This window comes from Schistocerca piceifrons, chromosome 2 (genome assembly GCF_021461385.2).
Source record: "Schistocerca piceifrons isolate TAMUIC-IGC-003096 chromosome 2, iqSchPice1.1, whole genome shotgun sequence".
NCBI lineage: Eukaryota > Metazoa > Arthropoda > Insecta > Orthoptera > Acrididae > Schistocerca > Schistocerca piceifrons.
Window position 1 is genome coordinate 43,753,748 of NC_060139.1, and position 18,086 is coordinate 43,771,833.

Sequence of the window (18,086 nt, forward strand, 5' to 3'; positions counted from 1 at the left end):
TTGTCTCTTTCAGGAAAGCCTCTTTCTCAACTTCCTCACTAAGGTTCAGTTCATAGAGGCTTTCAAGAAAGTCTTTGTCGCTGATTGTGTCTGGCACGTGGTGTATGATCACTAGCGGTCGTCTCTTCCGTGGTGGCTCGCACTTGATTGTGTTAATGTTCTTTGCTGACTCGAGCAGTTTTTTACAGTCGTCCTGTGTTGCAGTCTCAACTATGACAGCTGTTGCTGTAGTTTTGACTGCCTTAATTTTTATCTTGTCCTTTTTTGGGTCAAGTTTCTGTGTAAGGGTTTGTCGCACAGTTTTTGGGTCCTTATTTTCTGTCGAGGTGATGAAGAGTGTTGTCGCTTGTTTTGCTTTGGCGTGTTCTATTTTTAGTGTTTCTTTGGATTTCGGTTGGGATTTGGTGATACTGGCGAATGTTGGTATTGCTGGGAGTATTGTCTCTGGTTTAATTGTTTTTGCCTCATCCAGTTCTTTCTGTAGTTCTTGGTTGTCTCTTTTTAGTGTAAAATTTTCTAGCCTGAACTCCTCTAATTGGACGGACAGCTTGTTATTCTCGTCTTTGAGAATATCAATCTGGCCCTCCAGTCTCGCATGTATGAGCGAGTCTGTTGCTTCAAGGTCATGTCTGGCTGCTGCAATTGTTTGTATTTCTACTTGTTGTCTTAGTCTTGCGTTTTCTTTTTCTAGGGCCTGAATTTGTCCCTCCAACCTAGCTTGTGTCACTGCGTTGCCGATTAGCTTATTTCTAAATGCTGACAGTATGGTCAGTGACACTTTTTTTGCTTTTAGTTCTGTTTGTATTTCAGCAATGAAGGTGTCGATGGCATCGACCTTTTCCTCGTCAATTTTATTGGGCTGATCCTCCATGTTTGCACATTTTCGAGGAGTCCCCGGCGTGCTGGAGGCGTTGCTGGCTCTTCTCCTTACAGAAGCCAGCTTGACAGCCGCCGAATCGGCCTGTCCCGCGCTTCTCTCCAGTTTTCACACTTAGTGCGAAAGTGGAACGTTGCGCAGTGTGCAGGCTGGCACAAGCATCAGGCTTCCTTGGTATCAAGGGAGTTGAGCCTATACCAGCTTAGAGCCTAGTAGCGGCTGTCTCCGTAGTTCTTCTCGCCCGCAGCGGCCAGCTGGAACTGCGCTCCACGTTCGCGCTTTGCGCTGCAGCCGGCCACGCAATTCGCGCACACGCGCACAGATGGCGGCCGAGTTGCCCCCGTACGCTGCTGCCTCCCGTGGTTGGACGCGGAACTACGTGTTGCGCTTAGCAACACGGGCACGCGTCGTCCGTCGCGTCCTACTTATGGGACTTCGCACAGCTCGCCACTACCAGCGTTACTCGACCTACTTAGCGGACTTTGCGCTATGTCGCTTTTGTGGCGTATCGCTTTCAGTTATCAAGCAATCTCCTTGACAGTGATCTCTATTAGTTCAGAATTTGTCTGGAATTTTTATAGACGTTAGCCTTCACTGCTGCGCAGCTGTACTGTGATTTCGGTAGAGTTTTATTGTCCTATACCGGAGAAAACACCTACCATATGTTGTGGTTTTTGGTTTGTCACACGAGATATTTTGTAATCAACGTACTTTGGGCACTTCACAAACAGCGATTAGTGTTGTTAGTAATGTTAATACTGTCTGGGGGTTCCTAGGGGTGTTAGTAGTGTTTTTCAAGTGTTAGTTGTCGTTTAGTACCTTTGTTGAGGTCCAGTTCCGTGCGTGCAGTCTCGAAATCACTGTGCACCGTTTTCTCACATAAAAAACGCTTTTGACACTGTGTCACTACACACTGCACTGAAGATAGTCACTGTTGCTCACTATTTATGTTCAGTTTGGCGCGATTGCACCAATATAACCGACGCGAAAACTATTTAAGCGAGAGCGCGCGCGCGACACGTCCGCTCTGCTCGGGACAGCTCGATGAATGCACACACGACAGTTCTTTTGTCAGCCTGGAACCCATCACAGCCGAGGGCTCAAGAAGTCTTCGGGGTGCTCGAGAGGGTGTCTGCCGTAGCACCCCTAACGAGATAGCGGCGTTTCGCGCAGTCCTTATTGCAAGTCATATCAGCAAAAGCATTCACTTTCTCAACAGCAGGCAGTGCGAGCCCAGCGGCAGCTCTACATGAAGGTACCAGTAGCCCAGGAAGGCCGCCGACCGCGGGAATTCGCGCCGGCCCCATCCCGCCAGCGTACACGAGACTTCCAGGGCACCCTGGACGACATCGAGGGACTGGAATAATTGACATTCGCCGTGTCACTGGGCTCGTTGGTCTAGGGGTATGATTCCTGCTTAGGGTGCAGGAGGTCACGGGTTCAAATCCCGGACGAGCCCTAGCGTTTTGTGCAAACTGATCGCACGTCAGTGGCTGAGTCAGCGCAAAAAGCTCGCCGTCAATATCAAATGAATTTCTTATTCGATGTGAGCAATTGACACTCGGGTCCGACGCGTGAAGGCGATTACGAAGGTTTCGGGTACAGATGGTAGCAGATGCATGTTAGTACGTCTTGCTTAAAGTGATGAAAAAGTGTTTCCGCCCGGGATCGAACCGGGGACCTTCTGCGTGTTAGGCAGACGTGATAACCGCTACACCACGGAAACTACTTGTGTGCACCTTACTTCACAGACAACTTGTAGTGATGTTGCCATCGTAACTAAAAAATTCAATAAATGTGGTACTTGCAAAACGAAGGGACATGCAGCAGATCCACACACGACGTGGCTCATTGGAGGACAATACGACATAGGCTGGAAAATTCTGTTCCCGCCCGGGATCGAACCGGGGACCTTCTGCGTGTGAAGCAGACGTGATAACCGCTACACTACGGAAACGACGGACCCGGGGAGTCCATCCTTGTTCACTCGAACTTGCCTCAGACTTTCTCTCGTTCGCGAATGCACACACGACAGTTCTTTTGTCAGCCTGGAACCCATCACAGCCGAGGGCTCAAGAAGTCTTCGGGGTGCTCGAGAGGGTGTCTGCCGTAGCACCCCTAACGAGATAGCGGCGTTTCGCGCAGTCCTTATTGCAAGTCATATCAGCAAAAGCATTCACTTTCTCAACAGCAGGCAGTGCGAGCCCAGCGGCAGCTCTACATGAAGGTACCAGTAGCCCAGGAAGGCCGCCGACCGCGGGAATTCGCGCCGGCCCCATCCCGCCAGCGTACACGAGACTTCCAGGGCACCCTGGACGACATCGAGGGACTGGAATAATTGACATTCGCCGTGTCACTGGGCTCGTTGGTCTAGGGGTATGATTCCTGCTTAGGGTGCAGGAGGTCACGGGTTCAAATCCCGGACGAGCCCTAGCGTTTTGTGCAAACTGATCGCACGTCAGTGGCTGAGTCAGCGCAAAAAGCTCGCCGTCAATATCAAATGAATTTCTTATTCGATGTGAGCAATTGACACTCGGGTCCGACGCGTGAAGGCGATTACGAAGGTTTCGGGTACAGATGGTAGCAGATGCATGTTAGTACGTCTTGCTTAAAGTGATGAAAAACTGTTTCCGCCCGGGATCGAACCGGGGACCTTCTGCGTGTTAGGCAGACGTGACAACCGCTACACCACGGAAACTGCTTGTGTGCACCTTACTTCACAGACAACTTGTAGTGATGTTGCCATCGTAACTAAAAAATTCAATAAATGTGGTACTTGCAAAACGAAGGGACATGCAGCAGATCCACACACGACGTGGCTCATTGGAGGACAATACGACATAGGCAGGAAAATTCTGTTCCCGCCCGGGATCGAACCGGGGACCTTCTGCGTGTGAAGCAGACGTGATAACCGCTACACTACGGAAACGACGGACCCGGGGAGTCCATCCTTGTTCACTCGAACTTGCCTCAGACTTTCTCTCGTTCGCGAATGCACACACGACAGTTCTTTTGTCAGCCTGGAACCCATCACAGCCGAGGGCTCAAGAAGTCTTCGGGGTGCTCGAGAGGGTGTCTGCCGTAGCACCCCTAACGAGATAGCGGCGTTTCGCGCAGTCCTTATTGCAAGTCATATCAGCAAAAGCATTCACTTTCTCAACAGCAGGCAGTGCGAGCCCAGCGGCAGCTCTACATGAAGGTACCAGTAGCCCAGGAAGGCCGCCGACCGCGGGAATTCGCGCCGGCCCCATCCCGCCAGCGTACACGAGACTTCCAGGGCACCCTGGACGACATCGAGGGACTGGAATAATTGACATTCGCCGTGTCACTGGGCTCGTTGGTCTAGGGGTATGATTCCTGCTTAGGGTGCAGGAGGTCACGGGTTCAAATCCCGGACGAGCCCTAGCGTTTTGTGCAAACTGATCGCACGTCAGTGGCTGAGTCAGCGCAAAAAGCTCGCCGTCAATATCAAATGAATTTCTTATTCGATGTGAGCAATTGACACTCGGGTCCGACGCGTGAAGGCGATTACGAAGGTTTCGGGTACAGATGGTAGCAGATGCATGTTAGTACGTCTTGCTTAAAGTGATGAAAAAGTGTTTCCGCCCGGGATCGAACCGGGGACCTTCTGCGTGTTAGGCTGACGTGATAACCGCTACACCACGGAAACTGCTTGTGTGCACCTTACTTCACAGACAACTTGTAGTGATGTTGCCATCGTAACTAAAAAATTCAATAAATGTGGTACTTGCAAAACGAAGGGACATGCAGCAGATCCACACACGACGTGGCTCATTGGAGGACAATACGACATAGGCAGGAAAATTCTGTTCCCGCCCGGGATCGAACCGGGGACCTTCTGCGTGTGAAGCAGACGTGATAACCGCTACACTACGGAAACGACGGACCCGGGGAGTCCATTCTTGTTCACTCGAACTTGCCTCAGACTTTCTCTCGTTCGCGAATGCACACACGACAGTTCTTTTGTCAGCCTGGAACCCATCACAGCCGAGGGCTCAAGAAGTCTTCGGGGTGCTCGAGAGGGTGTCTGCCGTAGCACCCCTAACGAGATAGCGGCGTTTCGCGCAGTCCTTATTGCAAGTCATATCAGCAAAAGCATTCACTTTCTCAACAGCAGGCAGTGCGAGCCCAGCGGCAGCTCTACATGAAGGTACCAGTAGCCCAGGAAGGCCGCCGACCGCGGGAATTCGCGCCGGCCCCATCCCGCCAGCGTACACGAGACTTCCAGGGCACCCTGGACGACATCGAGGGACTGGAATAATTGACATTCGCCGTGTCACAGGGCTCGTTGGTCTAGGGGTATGATTCCTGCTTAGGGTGCAGGAGGTCACGGGTTCAAATCCCGGACGAGCCCTAGCGTTTTGTGCAAACTGATCGCACGTCAGTGGCTGAGTCAGCGCAAAAAGCTCGCCGTCAATATCAAATGAATTTCTTATTCGATGTGAGCAATTTACACTCGGGTCCGACGCGTGAAGGCGATTACGAAGGTTTCGGGTACAGATGGTAGCAGATGCATGTTAGTACGTCTTGCTTAAAGTGATGAAAAAGTGTTTCCGCCCGGGATCGAACCGGGGACCTTCTGCGTGTTAGGCAGACGTGATAACCGCTACACCACGGAAACTGCTTGTGTGCACCTTACTTCACAGACAACTTGTAGTGATGTTGCCATCGTAACTAAAAAATTCAATAAATGTGGTACTTGCAAAACGAAGGGACATGCAGCAGATCCACACACGACGTGGCTCATTGGAGGACAATACGACATAGGCAGGAAAATTCTGTTCCCGCCCGGGATCGAACCGGGGACCTTCTGCGTGTGAAGCAGACGTGATAACCGCTACACTACGGAAACGACGGACCCGGGGAGTCCATCCTTGTTCACTCGAACTTGCCTCAGACTTTCTCTCGTTCGCGAATGCACACACGACAGTTCTTTTGTCAGCCTGGAACCCATCACAGCCGAGGGCTCAAGAAGTCTTCGGGGTGCTCGAGAGGGTGTCTGCCGTAGCACCCCTAACGAGATAGCGGCGTTTCGCGCAGTCGTTATTGCAAGTCATATCAGCAAAAGCAATCACTTTCTCAACAGCAGGCAGTGCGAGCCCAGCGGCAGCTCTACATGAAGGTACCAGTAGCCCAGGAAGGCCGCCGACCGCGGGAATTTGCGCCGGCCCCATCCCGCCAGCGTACACGAGACTTCCAGGGCACCCAGGACATCGATGGACTGGAATAATTGGCATTCGCCGTGTCACAGGGCTCGTTGGTGTAGGGGTATGATTCCTGCTTAGGGTGCAGGAGGTCCCGGGTTCAAATCCCGGACGAGCCCTAGCGTTTTGTGCAAACTGATCGCACGTCAGTGGCTGAGTCAGCGCAAAAAGCTCGCCGTCAATATCAAATGAATTTCTTATTCGATGTGAGCAATTGACACTCGGGTCCGACGCGTGAAGGCGATTACGAAGGTTTCGGGTACAGATGGTAGCAGATGCATGTTAGTACGTCTTGCTTAAAGTGATGAAAAAGTGTTTCCGCCCGGGATCGAACCGGGGACCTTCTGCGTGTTAGGCTGACGTGATAACCGCTACACCACGGAAACTGCTTGTGTGCACCTTACTTCACAGACAACTTGTAGTGATGTTGCCATCGTAACTAAAAAATTGAATAAATGTGGTACTTGCAAAACGAAGGGGCATGCAGCAGATCCACACACGACGTGGCTCATTGGAGGACAATACGACATAGGCAGGAAAATTCTGTTCCCGCCCGGGATCGAACCGGGGACCTTCTGCGTGTGAAGCAGACGTGATAACCGCTACACTACGGAAACGACGGACCCGGGGAGTCCATTCTTGTTCACTCGAACTTGCCTCAGAGTTTCTCTCGTTCGCGAATGCACACACGACAGTTCTTTTGTCAGCCTGGAACCCATCACAGCCGAGGGCTCAAGAAGTCTTCGGGGTGCTCGAGAGGGTGTCTGCCGTAGCACCCCTAACGAGATAGCGGCGTTTCGCGCAGTCCTTATTGCAAGTCATATCAGCAAAAGCATTCACTTTCTCAACAGCAGGCAGTGCGAGCCCAGCGGCAGCTCTACATGAAGGTACCAGTAGCCCAGGAAGGCCGCCGACCGCGGGAATTCGCGCCGGCCCCATCCCGCCAGCGTACACGAGACTTCCAGGGCACCCTGGACGACATCGAGGGACTGGAATAATTGACATTCGCCGTGTCACAGGGCTCGTTGGTCTAGGGGTATGATTCCTGCTTAGGGTGCAGGAGGTCACGGGTTCAAATCCCGGACGAGCCCTAGCGTTTTGTGCAAACTGATCGCACGTCAGTGGCTGAGTCAGCGCAAAAAGCTCGCCGTCAATATCAAATGAATTTCTTATTCGATGTGAGCAATTGACACTCGGGTCCGACGCGTGAAGGCGATTACGAAGGTTTCGGGTACAGATGGTAGCAGATGCATGTTAGTACGTCTTGCTTAAAGTGATGAAAAAGTGTTTCCGCCCGGGATCGAACCGGGGACCTTCTGCGTGTTAGGCTGACGTGATAACCGCTACACCACGGAAACTGCTTGTGTGCACCTTACTTCACAGACAACTTGTAGTGATGTTGCCATCGTAACTAAAAAATTCAATAAATGTGGTACTTGCAAAACGAAGGGACATGCAGCAGATCCACACACGACGTGGCTCATTGGAGGACAATACGACATAGGCAGGAAAATTCTGTTCCCGCCCGGGATCGAACCGGGGACCTTCTGCGTGTGAAGCAGACGTGATAACCGCTACACTACGGAAACGACGGACCCGGGGAGTCCATTCTTGTTCACTCGAACTTGCCTCAGACTTTCTCTCGTTCGCGAATGCACACACGACAGTTCTTTTGTCAGCCTGGAACCCATCACAGCCGAGGGCTCAAGAAGTCTTCGGGGTGCTCGAGAGGGTGTCTGCCGTAGCACCCCTAACGAGATAGCGGCGTTTCGCGCAGTCCTTATTGCAAGTCATATCAGCAAAAGCATTCACTTTCTCAACAGCAGGCAGTGCGAGCCCAGCGGCAGCTCTACATGAAGGTACCAGTAGCCCAGGAAGGCCGCCGACCGCGGGAATTCGCGCCGGCCCCATCCCGCCAGCGTACACGAGACTTCCAGGGCACCCTGGACGACATCGAGGGACTGGAATAATTGACATTCGCCGTGTCACAGGGCTCGTTGGTCTAGGGGTATGATTCCTGCTTAGGGTGCAGGAGGTCACGGGTTCAAATCCCGGACGAGCCCTAGCGTTTTGTGCAAACTGATCGCACGTCAGTGGCTGAGTCAGCGCAAAAAGCTCGCCGTCAATATCAAATGAATTTCTTATTCGATGTGAGCAATTTACACTCGGGTCCGACGCGTGAAGGCGATTACGAAGGTTTCGGGTACAGATGGTAGCAGATGCATGTTAGTACGTCTTGCTTAAAGTGATGAAAAAGTGTTTCCGCCCGGGATCGAACCGGGGACCTTCTGCGTGTTAGGCAGACGTGATAACCGCTACACCACGGAAACTGCTTGTGTGCACCTTACTTCACAGACAACTTGTAGTGATGTTGCCATCGTAACTAAAAAATTCAATAAATGTGGTACTTGCAAAACGAAGGGACATGCAGCAGATCCACACACGACGTGGCTCATTGGAGGACAATACGACATAGGCAGGAAAATTCTGTTCCCGCCCGGGATCGAACCGGGGACCTTCTGCGTGTGAAGCAGACGTGATAACCGCTACACTACGGAAACGACGGACCCGGGGAGTCCATTCTTGTTCACTCGAACTTGCCTCAGACTTTCTCTCGTTCGCGAATGCACACACGACAGTTCTTTTGTCAGCCTGGAACCCATCACAGCCGAGGGCTCAAGAAGTCTTCGGGGTGCTCGAGAGGGTGTCTGCCGTAGCACCCCTAACGAGATAGCGGCGTTTCGCGCAGTCCTTATTGAAAGTCATATCAGCAAAAGCATTCACTTTCTCAACAGCAGGCAGTGCGAGCCCAGCGGCAGCTCTACATGAAGGTACCAGTAGCCCAGGAAGGCCGCCGACCGCGGGAATTCGCGCCGGCCCCATCCCGCCAGCGTACACGAGACTTCCAGGGCACCCTGGACGACATCGAGGGACTGGAATAATTGACATTCGCCGTGTCACAGGGCTCGTTGGTCTAGGGGTATGATTCCTGCTTAGGGTGCAGGAGGTCACGGGTTCAAATCCAGGACGAGCCCTAGCGTTTTGTGCAAACTGATCGCACGTCAGTGGCTGAGTCAGCGCAAAAAGCTCGCCGTCAATATCAAATGAATTTCTTATTCGATGTGAGCAATTGACACTCGGGTCCGACTCGTGAAGGCGATTACGAAGGTTTCGGGTACAGATGGTAGCAGATGCATGTTAGTACGTCTTGCTTAAAGTGATGAAAAAGTGTTTCCGCCCGGGATCGAACCGCGGACATTCTGCGTGTTAGGCTGACGTGATAACCGCTACACCACGGAAACTGGTTGTGTGCACCTTACTTCACAGACAACTTGTAGTGATGTTGCCATCGTAACTAAAAAATTCAATAAATGTGGTACTTGCAAAACGAAGGGACATGCAGCAGATCCACACACGACGTGGCTCATTGGAGGACAATACGACATAGGCAGGAAAATTCTGTTCCCGCCCGGGATCGAACCGGGGACCTTCTGCGTGTGAAGCAGACGTGATAACCGCTACACTACGGAAACGACGGACCCGGGGAGTCCATTCTTGTTCACTCGAACTTGCCTCAGACTTTCTCTCGTTCGCGAATGCACACACGACAGTTCTTTTGTCAGCCTGGAACCCATCACAGCCGAGGGCTCAAGAAGTCTTCGGGGTGCTCGAGAGGGTGTCTGCCGTAGCACCCCTAACGAGATAGCGGCGTTTCGCGCAGTCCTTATTGCAAGTCATATCAGCAAAAGCATTCACTTTCTCAACAGCAGGCAGTGCGAGCCCAGCGGCAGCTCTACATGAAGGTACCAGTAGCCCAGGAAGGCCGCCGACCGCGGGAATTCGCGCCGGCCCCATCCCGCCAGCGTACACGAGACTTCCAGGGCACCCTGGATGACATCGAGGGACTGGAATAATTGACATTCGCCGTGTCACAGGGCTCGTTGGTGTAGGGGTATGATTCCTGCTTAGGGTGCAGGAGGTCACGGGTTCAAATCCCGGACGAGCCCTAGCGTTTTGTGCAAACTGATCGCACGTCAGTGGCTGAGTCAGCGCAAAAAGCTCGCCGTCAATATCAAATGAATTTCTTATTCGATGTGAGCAATTGACACTCGGGTCCGACGCGTGAAGGCGATTACGAAGGTTTCGGGTACAGATGGTAGCAGATGCATGTTAGTACGTCTTGCTTAAAGTGATGAAAAAGTGTTTCCGCCCGGGATCGAACCGGGGACCTTCTGCGTGTTAGGCAGACGTGATAACCGCTACACCACGGAAACTGCTTGTGTGCACCTTACTTCACAGACAACTTGTAGTGATGTCGCCATCGTAACTAAAAAATTCAATAAATGTGGTACTTGCAAAACGAAGGGACATGCAGCAGATCCACACACGACGTGGCTCATTGGAGGACAATACGACATAGGCAGGAAAATTCTGTTCCCGCCCGGGATCGAACCGGGCACCTTCTGCGTGTGAAGCAGACGTGATAACCGCTACACTACGGAAACGACGGACCCGGGGAGTCCATTCTTGTTCACTCGAACTTGCCTCAGACTTTCTCTCGTTCGCGAATGCACACACGACAGTTCTTTTGTCAGCCTGGAACCCATCACAGCCGAGGGCTCAAGAAGTCTTCGGGGTGCTCGAGAGGGTGTCTGCCGTAGCACCCCTAACGAGATAGCGGCGTTTCGCGCAGTCCTTATTGCAAGTCATATCAGCAAAAGCATTCACTTTCTCAACAGCAGGCAGTGCGAGCCCAGCGGCAGCTCTACATGAAGGTACCAGTAGCCCAGGAAGGCCGCCGACCGCGGGAATTCGCGCCGGCCCCATCCCGCCAGCGTACACGAGACTTCCAGGGCACCCTGGACGACATCGAGGGACTGGAATAATTGACATTCGCCGTGTCACAGGGCTCGTTGGTCTAGGGGTATGATTCCTGCTTAGGGTGCAGGAGGTCACGGGTTCAAATCCCGGACGAGCCCTAGCGTTTTGTGCAAACTGATCGCACGTCAGTGGCTGAGTCAGCGCAAAAAGCTCGCCGTCAATATCAAATGAATTTCTTATTCGATGTGAGCAATTGACACTCGGGTCCGACGCGTGAAGGCGATTACGAAGGTTTCGGGTATAGATGGTAGCAGATGCATGTTAGTACGTCTTGCTTAAAGTGATGAAAAAGTGTTTCCGCCCGGGATCGAACCGGGGACCTTCTGCGTGTTAGGCTGACGTGATAACCGCTACACCACGGAAACTGCTTGTGTGCACCTTACTTCACAGACAACTTGTAGTGATGTTGCCATCGTAACTAAAAAATTGAATAAATGTGGTACTTGCAAAACGAAGGGGCATGCAGCAGATCCACACACGACGTGGCTCATTGGAGGACAATACGACATAGGCAGGAAAATTCTGTTCCCGCCCGGGATCGAACCGGGGACCTTCTGCGTGTGAAGCAGACGTGATAACCGCTACACTACGGAAACGACGGACCCGGGGAGTCCATTCTTGTTCACTCGAACTTGCCTCAGACTTTCTCTCGTTCGCGAATGCACACACGACAGTTCTTTTGTCAGCCTGGAACCCATCACAGCCGAGGGCTCAAGAAGTCTTCGGGGTGCTCGAGAGGGTGTCTGCCGTAGCACCCCTAACGAGATAGCGGCGTTTCGCGCAGTCCTTATTGCAAGTCATATCAGCAAAAGCATTCACTTTCTCAACAGCAGGCAGTGCGAGCCCAGCGGCAGCTCTACATGAAGGTACCAGTAGCCCAGGAAGGCCGCCGACCGCGGGAATTCGCGCCGGCCCCATCCCGCCAGCGTACACGAGACTTCCAGGGCACCCTGGACGACATCGAGGGACTGGAATAATTGACATTCGCCGTGTCACAGGGCTCGTTGGTCTAGGGGTATGATTCCTGCTTAGGGTGCAGGAGGTCACGGGTTCAAATCCCGGACGAGCCCTAGCGTTTTGTGCAAACTGATCGCACGTCAGTGGCTGAGTCAGCGCAAAAAGCTCGCCGTCAATATCAAATGAATTTCTTATTCGATGTGAGCAATTGACACTCGGGTCCGACGCGTGAAGGCGATTACGAAGGTTTCGGGTACAGATGGTAGCAGATGCATGTTAGTACGTCTTGCTTAAAGTGATGAAAAAGTGTTTCCGCCCGGGATCGAACCGGGGACCTTCTGCGTGTTAGGCTGACGTGATAACCGCTACACCACGGAAACTGGTTGTGTGCACCTTACTTCACAGACAACCTGTAGTGATGTTGCCATCGTAACTAAAAAATTCAATAAATGTGGTACTTGCAAAACGAAGGGACATGCAGCAGATCCACACACGACGTGGCTCATTGGAGGACAATACGACATAGGCAGGAAAATTCTGTTCCCGCCCGGGATCGAACCGAGGACCTTCTGCGTGTGAAGCAGACGTGATAACCGCTACACTACGGAAACGACGGACCCGGGGAGTCCATCCTTGTTCACTCGAACTTGCCTCAGACTTTCTCTCGTTCGCGAATGCACACACGACAGTTCTTTTGTCAGCCTGGAACCCATCACAGCCGAGGGCTCAAGAAGTCTTCGGGGTGCTCGAGAGGGTGTCTGCCGTAGCACCCCTAACGAGATAGCGGCGTTTCGCGCAGTCCTTATTGCAAGTCATATCAGCAAAAGCATTCACTTTCTCAACAGCAGGCAGTGCGAGCCCAGCGGCAGCTCTACATGAAGGTACCAGTAGCCCAGGAAGGCCGCCGACCGCGGGAATTCGCGCCGGCCCCATCCCGCCAGCGTACACGAGACTTCCAGGGCACCCTGGATGACATCGAGGGACTGGAATAATTGACATTCGCCGTGTCACAGGGCTCGTTGGTGTAGGGGTATGATTCCTGCTTAGGGTGCAGGAGGTCACGGGTTCAAATCCCGGACGAGCCCTAGCGTTTTGTGCAAACTGATCGCACGTCAGTGGCTGAGTCAGCGCAAAAAGCTCGCCGTCAATATCAAATGAATTTCTTATTCGATGTGAGCAATTGACACTCGGGTCCGACGCGTGAAGGCGATTACGAAGGTTTCGGGTACAGATGGTAGCAGATGCATGTTAGTACGTCTTGCTTAAAGTGATGAAAAAGTGTTTCCGCCCGGGATCGAACCGGGGACCTTCTGCGTGTTAGGCAGACGTGATAACCGCTACACCACGGAAACTGCTTGTGTGCACCTTACTTCACAGACAACTTGTAGTGATGTCGCCATCGTAACTAAAAAATTCAATAAATGTGGTACTTGCAAAACGAAGGGACATGCAGCAGATCCACACACGACGTGGCTCATTGGAGGACAATACGACATAGGCAGGAAAATTCTGTTCCCGCCCGGGATCGAACCGGGGACCTTCTGCGTGTGAAGCAGACGTGATAACCGCTACACTACGGAAACGACGGACCCGGGGAGTCCATTCTTGTTCACTCGAACTTGCCTCAGACTTTCTCTCGTTCGCGAATGCACACACGACAGTTCTTTTGTCAGCCTGGAACCCATCACAGCCGAGGGCTCAAGAAGTCTTCGGGGTGCTCGAGAGGGTGTCTGCCGTAGCACCCCTAACGAGATAGCGGCGTTTCGCGCAGTCCTTATTGCAAGTCATATCAGCAAAAGCATTCACTTTCTCAACAGCAGGCAGTGCGAGCCCAGCGGCAGCTCTACATGAAGGTACCAGTAGCCCAGGAAGGCCGCCGACCGCGGGAATTCGCGCCGGCCCCATCCCGCCAGCGTACACGAGACTTCCAGGGCACCCTGGACGACATCGAGGGACTGGAATAATTGACATTCGCCGTGTCACAGGGCTCGTTGGTCTAGGGGTATGATTCCTGCTTAGGGTGCAGGAGGTCACGGGTTCAAATCCCGGACGAGCCCTAGCGTTTTGTGCAAACTGATCGCACGTCAGTGGCTGAGTCAGCGCAAAAAGCTCGCCGTCAATATCAAATGAATTTCTTATTCGATGTGAGCAATTGACACTCGGGTCCGACGCGTGAAGGCGATTACGAAGGTTTCGGGTATAGATGGTAGCAGATGCATGTTAGTACGTCTTGCTTAAAGTGATGAAAAAGTGTTTCCGCCCGGGATCGAACCGGGGACCTTCTGCGTGTTAGGCTGACGTGATAACCGCTACACCACGGAAACTGCTTGTGTGCACCTTACTTCACAGACAACTTGTAGTGATGTTGCCATCGTAACTAAAAAATTGAATAAATGTGGTACTTGCAAAACGAAGGGGCATGCAGCAGATCCACACACGACGTGGCTCATTGGAGGACAATACGACATAGGCAGGAAAATTCTGTTCCCGCCCGGGATCGAACCGGGGACCTTCTGCGTGTGAAGCAGACGTGATAACCGCTACACTACGGAAACGACGGACCCGGGGAGTCCATTCTTGTTCACTCGAACTTGCCTCAGACTTTCTCTCGTTCGCGAATGCACACACGACAGTTCTTTTGTCAGCCTGGAACCCATCACAGCCGAGGGCTCAAGAAGTCTTCGGGGTGCTCGAGAGGGTGTCTGCCGTAGCACCCCTAACGAGATAGCGGCGTTTCGCGCAGTCCTTATTGCAAGTCATATCAGCAAAAGCATTCACTTTCTCAACAGCAGGCAGTGCGAGCCCAGCGGCAGCTCTACATGAAGGTACCAGTAGCCCAGGAAGGCCGCCGACCGCGGGAATTCGCGCCGGCCCCATCCCGCCAGCGTACACGAGACTTCCAGGGCACCCTGGACGACATCGAGGGACTGGAATAATTGACATTCGCCGTGTCACAGGGCTCGTTGGTCTAGGGGTATGATTCCTGCTTAGGGTGCAGGAGGTCACGGGTTCAAATCCCGGACGAGCCCTAGCGTTTTGTGCAAACTGATCGCACGTCAGTGGCTGAGTCAGCGCAAAAAGCTCGCCGTCAATATCAAATGAATTTCTTATTCGATGTGAGCAATTGACACTCGGGTCCGACGCGTGAAGGCGATTACGAAGGTTTCGGGTACAGATGGTAGCAGATGCATGTTAGTACGTCTTGCTTAAAGTGATGAAAAAGTGTTTCCGCCCGGGATCGAACCGGGGACCTTCTGCGTGTTAGGCTGACGTGATAACCGCTACACCACGGAAACTGGTTGTGTGCACCTTACTTCACAGACAACCTGTAGTGATGTTGCCATCGTAACTAAAAAATTCAATAAATGTGGTACTTGCAAAACGAAGGGACATGCAGCAGATCCACACACGACGTGGCTCATTGGAGGACAATACGACATAGGCAGGAAAATTCTGTTCCCGCCCGGGATCGAACCGAGGACCTTCTGCGTGTGAAGCAGACGTGATAACCGCTACACTACGGAAACGACGGACCCGGGGAGTCCATCCTTGTTCACTCGAACTTGCCTCAGACTTTCTCTCGTTCGCGAATGCACACACGACAGTTCTTTTGTCAGCCTGGAACCCATCACAGCCGAGGGCTCAAGAAGTCTTCGGGGTGCTCGAGAGGGTGTCTGCCGTAGCACCCCTAACGAGATAGCGGCGTTTCGCGCAGTCGTTATTGCAAGTCATATCAGCAAAAGCAATCACTTTCTCAACAGCAGGCAGTGCGAGCCCAGCGGCAGCTCTACATGAAGGTACCAGTAGCCCAGGAAGGCCGCCGACCGCGGGAATTCGCGCCGGCCCCATCCCGCCAGCGTACACGAGACTTCCAGGGCACCCTGGACGACATCGAGGGACTGGAATAATTGACATTCGCCGTGTCACAGGGCTCGTTGGTCTAGGGGTATGATTCCTGCTTAGGGTGCAGGAGGTCACGGGTTCAAATCCCGGACGAGCCCTAGCGTTTTGTGCAAACTGATCGCACGTCAGTGGCTGAGTCAGCGCAAAAAGCTCGCCGTCAATATCAAATGAATTTCTTATTCGATGTGAGCAATTGACACTCGGGTCCGACGCGTGAAGGCGATTACGAAGGTTTCGGGTACAGATGGTAGCAGATGCATGTTAGTACGTCTTGCTTAAAGTGATGGAAAAGTGTTTCCGCCCGGGATCGAACCGGGGACCTTCTGCGTGTTAGGCTGACGTGATAACCGCTACACCACGGAAACTGCTTGTGTGCACCTTACTTCACAGACAACTTGTAGTGATGTTGCCATCGTAACTAAAAAATTCAATAAATGTGGTACTTGCAAAACGAAGGGACATGCAGCAGATCCACACACGACGTGGCTCATTGGAGGACAATACGACATAGGCAGGAAAATTCTGTTCCCGCCCGGGATCGAACCGAGGACCTTCTGCGTGTGAAGCAGACGTGATAACCGCTACACTACGGAAACGACGGACCCGGGGAGTCCATCCTTGTTCACTCGAACTTGCCTCAGACTTTCTCTCGTTCGCGAATGCACACACGACAGTTCTTTTGTCAGCCTGGAACCCATCACAGCCGAGGGCTCAAGAAGTCTTCGGGGTGCTCGAGAGGGTGTCTGCCGTAGCACCCCTAACGAGATAGCGGCGTTTCGCGCAGTCCTTATTGCAAGTCATATCAGCAAAAGCATTCACTTTCTCAACAGCAGGCAGTGCGAGCCCAGCGGCAGCTCTACATGAAGGTACCAGTAGCCCAGGAAGGCCGCCGACCGCGGGAATTCGCGCCGGCCCCATCCCGCCAGCGTACACGAGACTTCCAGGGCACCCTGGACGACATCGAGGGACTGGAATAATTGACATTCGCCGTGTCGCTGGGCTCGTTGGTCTAGGGGTATGATTCCTGCTTAGGGTGCAGGAGGTCACGGGTTCAAATCCCGGACGAGCCCTAGCGTTTTGTGCAAACTGATCGCACGTCAGTGGCTGAGTCAGCGCAAAAAGCTCGCCGTCAATATCAAATGAATTTCTTATTCGATGTGAGCAATTGACACTCGGGTCCGACGCGTGAAGGCGATTACGAAGGTTTCGGGTACAGATGGTAGCAGATGCATGTTAGTACGTCTTGCTTAAAGTGATGAAAAAGTGTTTCCGCCCGGGATCGAACCGGGGACCTTCTGCGTGTTAGGCAGACGTGATAACCGCTACACCACGGAAACTGCTTGTGTGCACCTTACTTCACAGACAACTTGTAGTGATGTTGCCATCGTAACTAAAAAATTCAATAAATGTGGTACTTGCAAAACGAAGGGACATGCAGCAAATCCACACACGACGTGGCTCATTGGAGGACAATACGACATAGGCAGGAAAATTCTGTTCCCGCCCGGGATCGAACCGGGGACCTTCTGCGTGTGAAGCAGACGTGATAACCGCTACACTACGGAAACGACGGACCCGGGGAGTCCATCCTTGTTCACTCGAACTTGCCTCAGACTTTCTCTCGTTCGCGAATGCACACACGACAGTTCTTTTGTCAGCCTGGAACCCATCACAGCCGAGGGCTCAAGAAGTCTTCGGGGTGCTTGAGAGGGTGTCTGCCGTAGCACCCCTAACGAGATAGCGGCGTTTCGCGCAGTCGTTATTGCAAGTCATATCAGCAAAAGCATTCACTTTCTCAACACATTGGAGGACAATACGACATAGGCAGGAAAATTCTGTTCCCGCCCGGGATCGAACCGGGGACCTTCTGCGTGTGAAGCAGACGTGATAACCGCTACACTACGGAAACGACGGACCCGGGGAGTCCATCCTTGTTCACTCGAACTTGCCTCAGACTTTCTCTCGTTCGCGAATGCACACACGACAGTTCTTTTGTCAGCCTGGAACCCATCACAGCCGAGGGCTCAAGAAGTCTTCGGGGTGCTCGAGAGGGTGTCTGCCGTAGCACCCCTAACGAGATAGCGGCGTTTCGCGCAGTCGTTATTGCAAGTCATATCAGCAAAAGCATTCACTTTCTCAACAGCAGGCAGTGCGAGCCCAGCGGCAGCTCTACATGAAGGTACCAGTAGCCCAGGAAGGCCGCCGACCGCGGGAATTCGCGCCGGCCCAATCCCGCCGCGTAC

The 18,086-nt window shown here is 52.7% G+C and overlaps 46 non-coding genes across 46 annotated transcripts; 13 read left to right on the forward strand and 33 right to left on the reverse strand.

Annotated features, from left to right (window-relative positions):
- The first annotated feature begins 2,264 nt into the window (after positions 1–2,264).
- Positions 2,265–2,336, forward strand: Trnap-agg. Its single transcript has one exon. It is a non-coding gene; the product is annotated as a tRNA-Pro (tRNA).
- A 194-nt stretch (positions 2,337–2,530) lies between these two features.
- On the reverse strand, positions 2,531–2,603 carry Trnav-aac. The gene has a single exon. It is a non-coding gene; the product is annotated as a tRNA-Val (tRNA).
- A 158-nt stretch (positions 2,604–2,761) lies between these two features.
- Positions 2,762–2,834, reverse strand: Trnav-cac. The gene has a single exon. It is a non-coding gene; the product is annotated as a tRNA-Val (tRNA).
- Positions 2,835–3,236: 402 nt separating this feature from the next.
- On the forward strand, positions 3,237–3,308 carry Trnap-agg. The gene has a single exon. It is a non-coding gene; the product is annotated as a tRNA-Pro (tRNA).
- Positions 3,309–3,502: 194 nt separating this feature from the next.
- Trnav-aac lies at positions 3,503–3,575 on the reverse strand. The gene has a single exon. It is a non-coding gene; the product is annotated as a tRNA-Val (tRNA).
- Positions 3,576–3,733: 158 nt separating this feature from the next.
- On the reverse strand, positions 3,734–3,806 carry Trnav-cac. Its single transcript has one exon. It is a non-coding gene; the product is annotated as a tRNA-Val (tRNA).
- A 402-nt stretch (positions 3,807–4,208) lies between these two features.
- Trnap-agg lies at positions 4,209–4,280 on the forward strand. The gene has a single exon. It is a non-coding gene; the product is annotated as a tRNA-Pro (tRNA).
- A 194-nt stretch (positions 4,281–4,474) lies between these two features.
- On the reverse strand, positions 4,475–4,547 carry Trnav-aac. The gene has a single exon. It is a non-coding gene; the product is annotated as a tRNA-Val (tRNA).
- Positions 4,548–4,705: 158 nt separating this feature from the next.
- Positions 4,706–4,778, reverse strand: Trnav-cac. The gene has a single exon. It is a non-coding gene; the product is annotated as a tRNA-Val (tRNA).
- Positions 4,779–5,180: 402 nt separating this feature from the next.
- On the forward strand, positions 5,181–5,252 carry Trnap-agg. The gene has a single exon. It is a non-coding gene; the product is annotated as a tRNA-Pro (tRNA).
- Positions 5,253–5,446: 194 nt separating this feature from the next.
- On the reverse strand, positions 5,447–5,519 carry Trnav-aac. Its single transcript has one exon. It is a non-coding gene; the product is annotated as a tRNA-Val (tRNA).
- Positions 5,520–5,677: 158 nt separating this feature from the next.
- Positions 5,678–5,750, reverse strand: Trnav-cac. The gene has a single exon. It is a non-coding gene; the product is annotated as a tRNA-Val (tRNA).
- Positions 5,751–6,149: 399 nt separating this feature from the next.
- Trnap-agg lies at positions 6,150–6,221 on the forward strand. The gene has a single exon. It is a non-coding gene; the product is annotated as a tRNA-Pro (tRNA).
- Positions 6,222–6,415: 194 nt separating this feature from the next.
- Trnav-aac lies at positions 6,416–6,488 on the reverse strand. Its single transcript has one exon. It is a non-coding gene; the product is annotated as a tRNA-Val (tRNA).
- Positions 6,489–6,646: 158 nt separating this feature from the next.
- Positions 6,647–6,719, reverse strand: Trnav-cac. The gene has a single exon. It is a non-coding gene; the product is annotated as a tRNA-Val (tRNA).
- Positions 6,720–7,121: 402 nt separating this feature from the next.
- On the forward strand, positions 7,122–7,193 carry Trnap-agg. The gene has a single exon. It is a non-coding gene; the product is annotated as a tRNA-Pro (tRNA).
- Positions 7,194–7,387: 194 nt separating this feature from the next.
- Positions 7,388–7,460, reverse strand: Trnav-aac. Its single transcript has one exon. It is a non-coding gene; the product is annotated as a tRNA-Val (tRNA).
- Positions 7,461–7,618: 158 nt separating this feature from the next.
- Trnav-cac lies at positions 7,619–7,691 on the reverse strand. Its single transcript has one exon. It is a non-coding gene; the product is annotated as a tRNA-Val (tRNA).
- Positions 7,692–8,093: 402 nt separating this feature from the next.
- Trnap-agg lies at positions 8,094–8,165 on the forward strand. Its single transcript has one exon. It is a non-coding gene; the product is annotated as a tRNA-Pro (tRNA).
- A 194-nt stretch (positions 8,166–8,359) lies between these two features.
- Positions 8,360–8,432, reverse strand: Trnav-aac. The gene has a single exon. It is a non-coding gene; the product is annotated as a tRNA-Val (tRNA).
- Positions 8,433–8,590: 158 nt separating this feature from the next.
- Positions 8,591–8,663, reverse strand: Trnav-cac. The gene has a single exon. It is a non-coding gene; the product is annotated as a tRNA-Val (tRNA).
- Positions 8,664–9,331: 668 nt separating this feature from the next.
- On the reverse strand, positions 9,332–9,404 carry Trnav-aac. The gene has a single exon. It is a non-coding gene; the product is annotated as a tRNA-Val (tRNA).
- A 158-nt stretch (positions 9,405–9,562) lies between these two features.
- Positions 9,563–9,635, reverse strand: Trnav-cac. Its single transcript has one exon. It is a non-coding gene; the product is annotated as a tRNA-Val (tRNA).
- A 668-nt stretch (positions 9,636–10,303) lies between these two features.
- Trnav-aac lies at positions 10,304–10,376 on the reverse strand. The gene has a single exon. It is a non-coding gene; the product is annotated as a tRNA-Val (tRNA).
- Positions 10,377–10,534: 158 nt separating this feature from the next.
- Trnav-cac lies at positions 10,535–10,607 on the reverse strand. The gene has a single exon. It is a non-coding gene; the product is annotated as a tRNA-Val (tRNA).
- A 402-nt stretch (positions 10,608–11,009) lies between these two features.
- On the forward strand, positions 11,010–11,081 carry Trnap-agg. Its single transcript has one exon. It is a non-coding gene; the product is annotated as a tRNA-Pro (tRNA).
- Positions 11,082–11,275: 194 nt separating this feature from the next.
- On the reverse strand, positions 11,276–11,348 carry Trnav-aac. The gene has a single exon. It is a non-coding gene; the product is annotated as a tRNA-Val (tRNA).
- A 158-nt stretch (positions 11,349–11,506) lies between these two features.
- Trnav-cac lies at positions 11,507–11,579 on the reverse strand. Its single transcript has one exon. It is a non-coding gene; the product is annotated as a tRNA-Val (tRNA).
- A 402-nt stretch (positions 11,580–11,981) lies between these two features.
- Trnap-agg lies at positions 11,982–12,053 on the forward strand. Its single transcript has one exon. It is a non-coding gene; the product is annotated as a tRNA-Pro (tRNA).
- A 194-nt stretch (positions 12,054–12,247) lies between these two features.
- On the reverse strand, positions 12,248–12,320 carry Trnav-aac. The gene has a single exon. It is a non-coding gene; the product is annotated as a tRNA-Val (tRNA).
- Positions 12,321–12,478: 158 nt separating this feature from the next.
- Trnav-cac lies at positions 12,479–12,551 on the reverse strand. The gene has a single exon. It is a non-coding gene; the product is annotated as a tRNA-Val (tRNA).
- Positions 12,552–13,219: 668 nt separating this feature from the next.
- Positions 13,220–13,292, reverse strand: Trnav-aac. The gene has a single exon. It is a non-coding gene; the product is annotated as a tRNA-Val (tRNA).
- A 158-nt stretch (positions 13,293–13,450) lies between these two features.
- Trnav-cac lies at positions 13,451–13,523 on the reverse strand. The gene has a single exon. It is a non-coding gene; the product is annotated as a tRNA-Val (tRNA).
- A 402-nt stretch (positions 13,524–13,925) lies between these two features.
- On the forward strand, positions 13,926–13,997 carry Trnap-agg. Its single transcript has one exon. It is a non-coding gene; the product is annotated as a tRNA-Pro (tRNA).
- Positions 13,998–14,191: 194 nt separating this feature from the next.
- Positions 14,192–14,264, reverse strand: Trnav-aac. The gene has a single exon. It is a non-coding gene; the product is annotated as a tRNA-Val (tRNA).
- A 158-nt stretch (positions 14,265–14,422) lies between these two features.
- On the reverse strand, positions 14,423–14,495 carry Trnav-cac. The gene has a single exon. It is a non-coding gene; the product is annotated as a tRNA-Val (tRNA).
- Positions 14,496–14,897: 402 nt separating this feature from the next.
- Trnap-agg lies at positions 14,898–14,969 on the forward strand. The gene has a single exon. It is a non-coding gene; the product is annotated as a tRNA-Pro (tRNA).
- Positions 14,970–15,163: 194 nt separating this feature from the next.
- Positions 15,164–15,236, reverse strand: Trnav-aac. Its single transcript has one exon. It is a non-coding gene; the product is annotated as a tRNA-Val (tRNA).
- Positions 15,237–15,394: 158 nt separating this feature from the next.
- Positions 15,395–15,467, reverse strand: Trnav-cac. The gene has a single exon. It is a non-coding gene; the product is annotated as a tRNA-Val (tRNA).
- Positions 15,468–15,869: 402 nt separating this feature from the next.
- On the forward strand, positions 15,870–15,941 carry Trnap-agg. Its single transcript has one exon. It is a non-coding gene; the product is annotated as a tRNA-Pro (tRNA).
- A 194-nt stretch (positions 15,942–16,135) lies between these two features.
- On the reverse strand, positions 16,136–16,208 carry Trnav-aac. The gene has a single exon. It is a non-coding gene; the product is annotated as a tRNA-Val (tRNA).
- A 158-nt stretch (positions 16,209–16,366) lies between these two features.
- Trnav-cac lies at positions 16,367–16,439 on the reverse strand. Its single transcript has one exon. It is a non-coding gene; the product is annotated as a tRNA-Val (tRNA).
- Positions 16,440–16,841: 402 nt separating this feature from the next.
- Trnap-agg lies at positions 16,842–16,913 on the forward strand. Its single transcript has one exon. It is a non-coding gene; the product is annotated as a tRNA-Pro (tRNA).
- A 194-nt stretch (positions 16,914–17,107) lies between these two features.
- Positions 17,108–17,180, reverse strand: Trnav-aac. Its single transcript has one exon. It is a non-coding gene; the product is annotated as a tRNA-Val (tRNA).
- A 158-nt stretch (positions 17,181–17,338) lies between these two features.
- On the reverse strand, positions 17,339–17,411 carry Trnav-cac. The gene has a single exon. It is a non-coding gene; the product is annotated as a tRNA-Val (tRNA).
- Positions 17,412–17,679: 268 nt separating this feature from the next.
- Positions 17,680–17,752, reverse strand: Trnav-cac. Its single transcript has one exon. It is a non-coding gene; the product is annotated as a tRNA-Val (tRNA).
- Between the last annotated feature and the right edge of the window lie 334 nt (positions 17,753–18,086).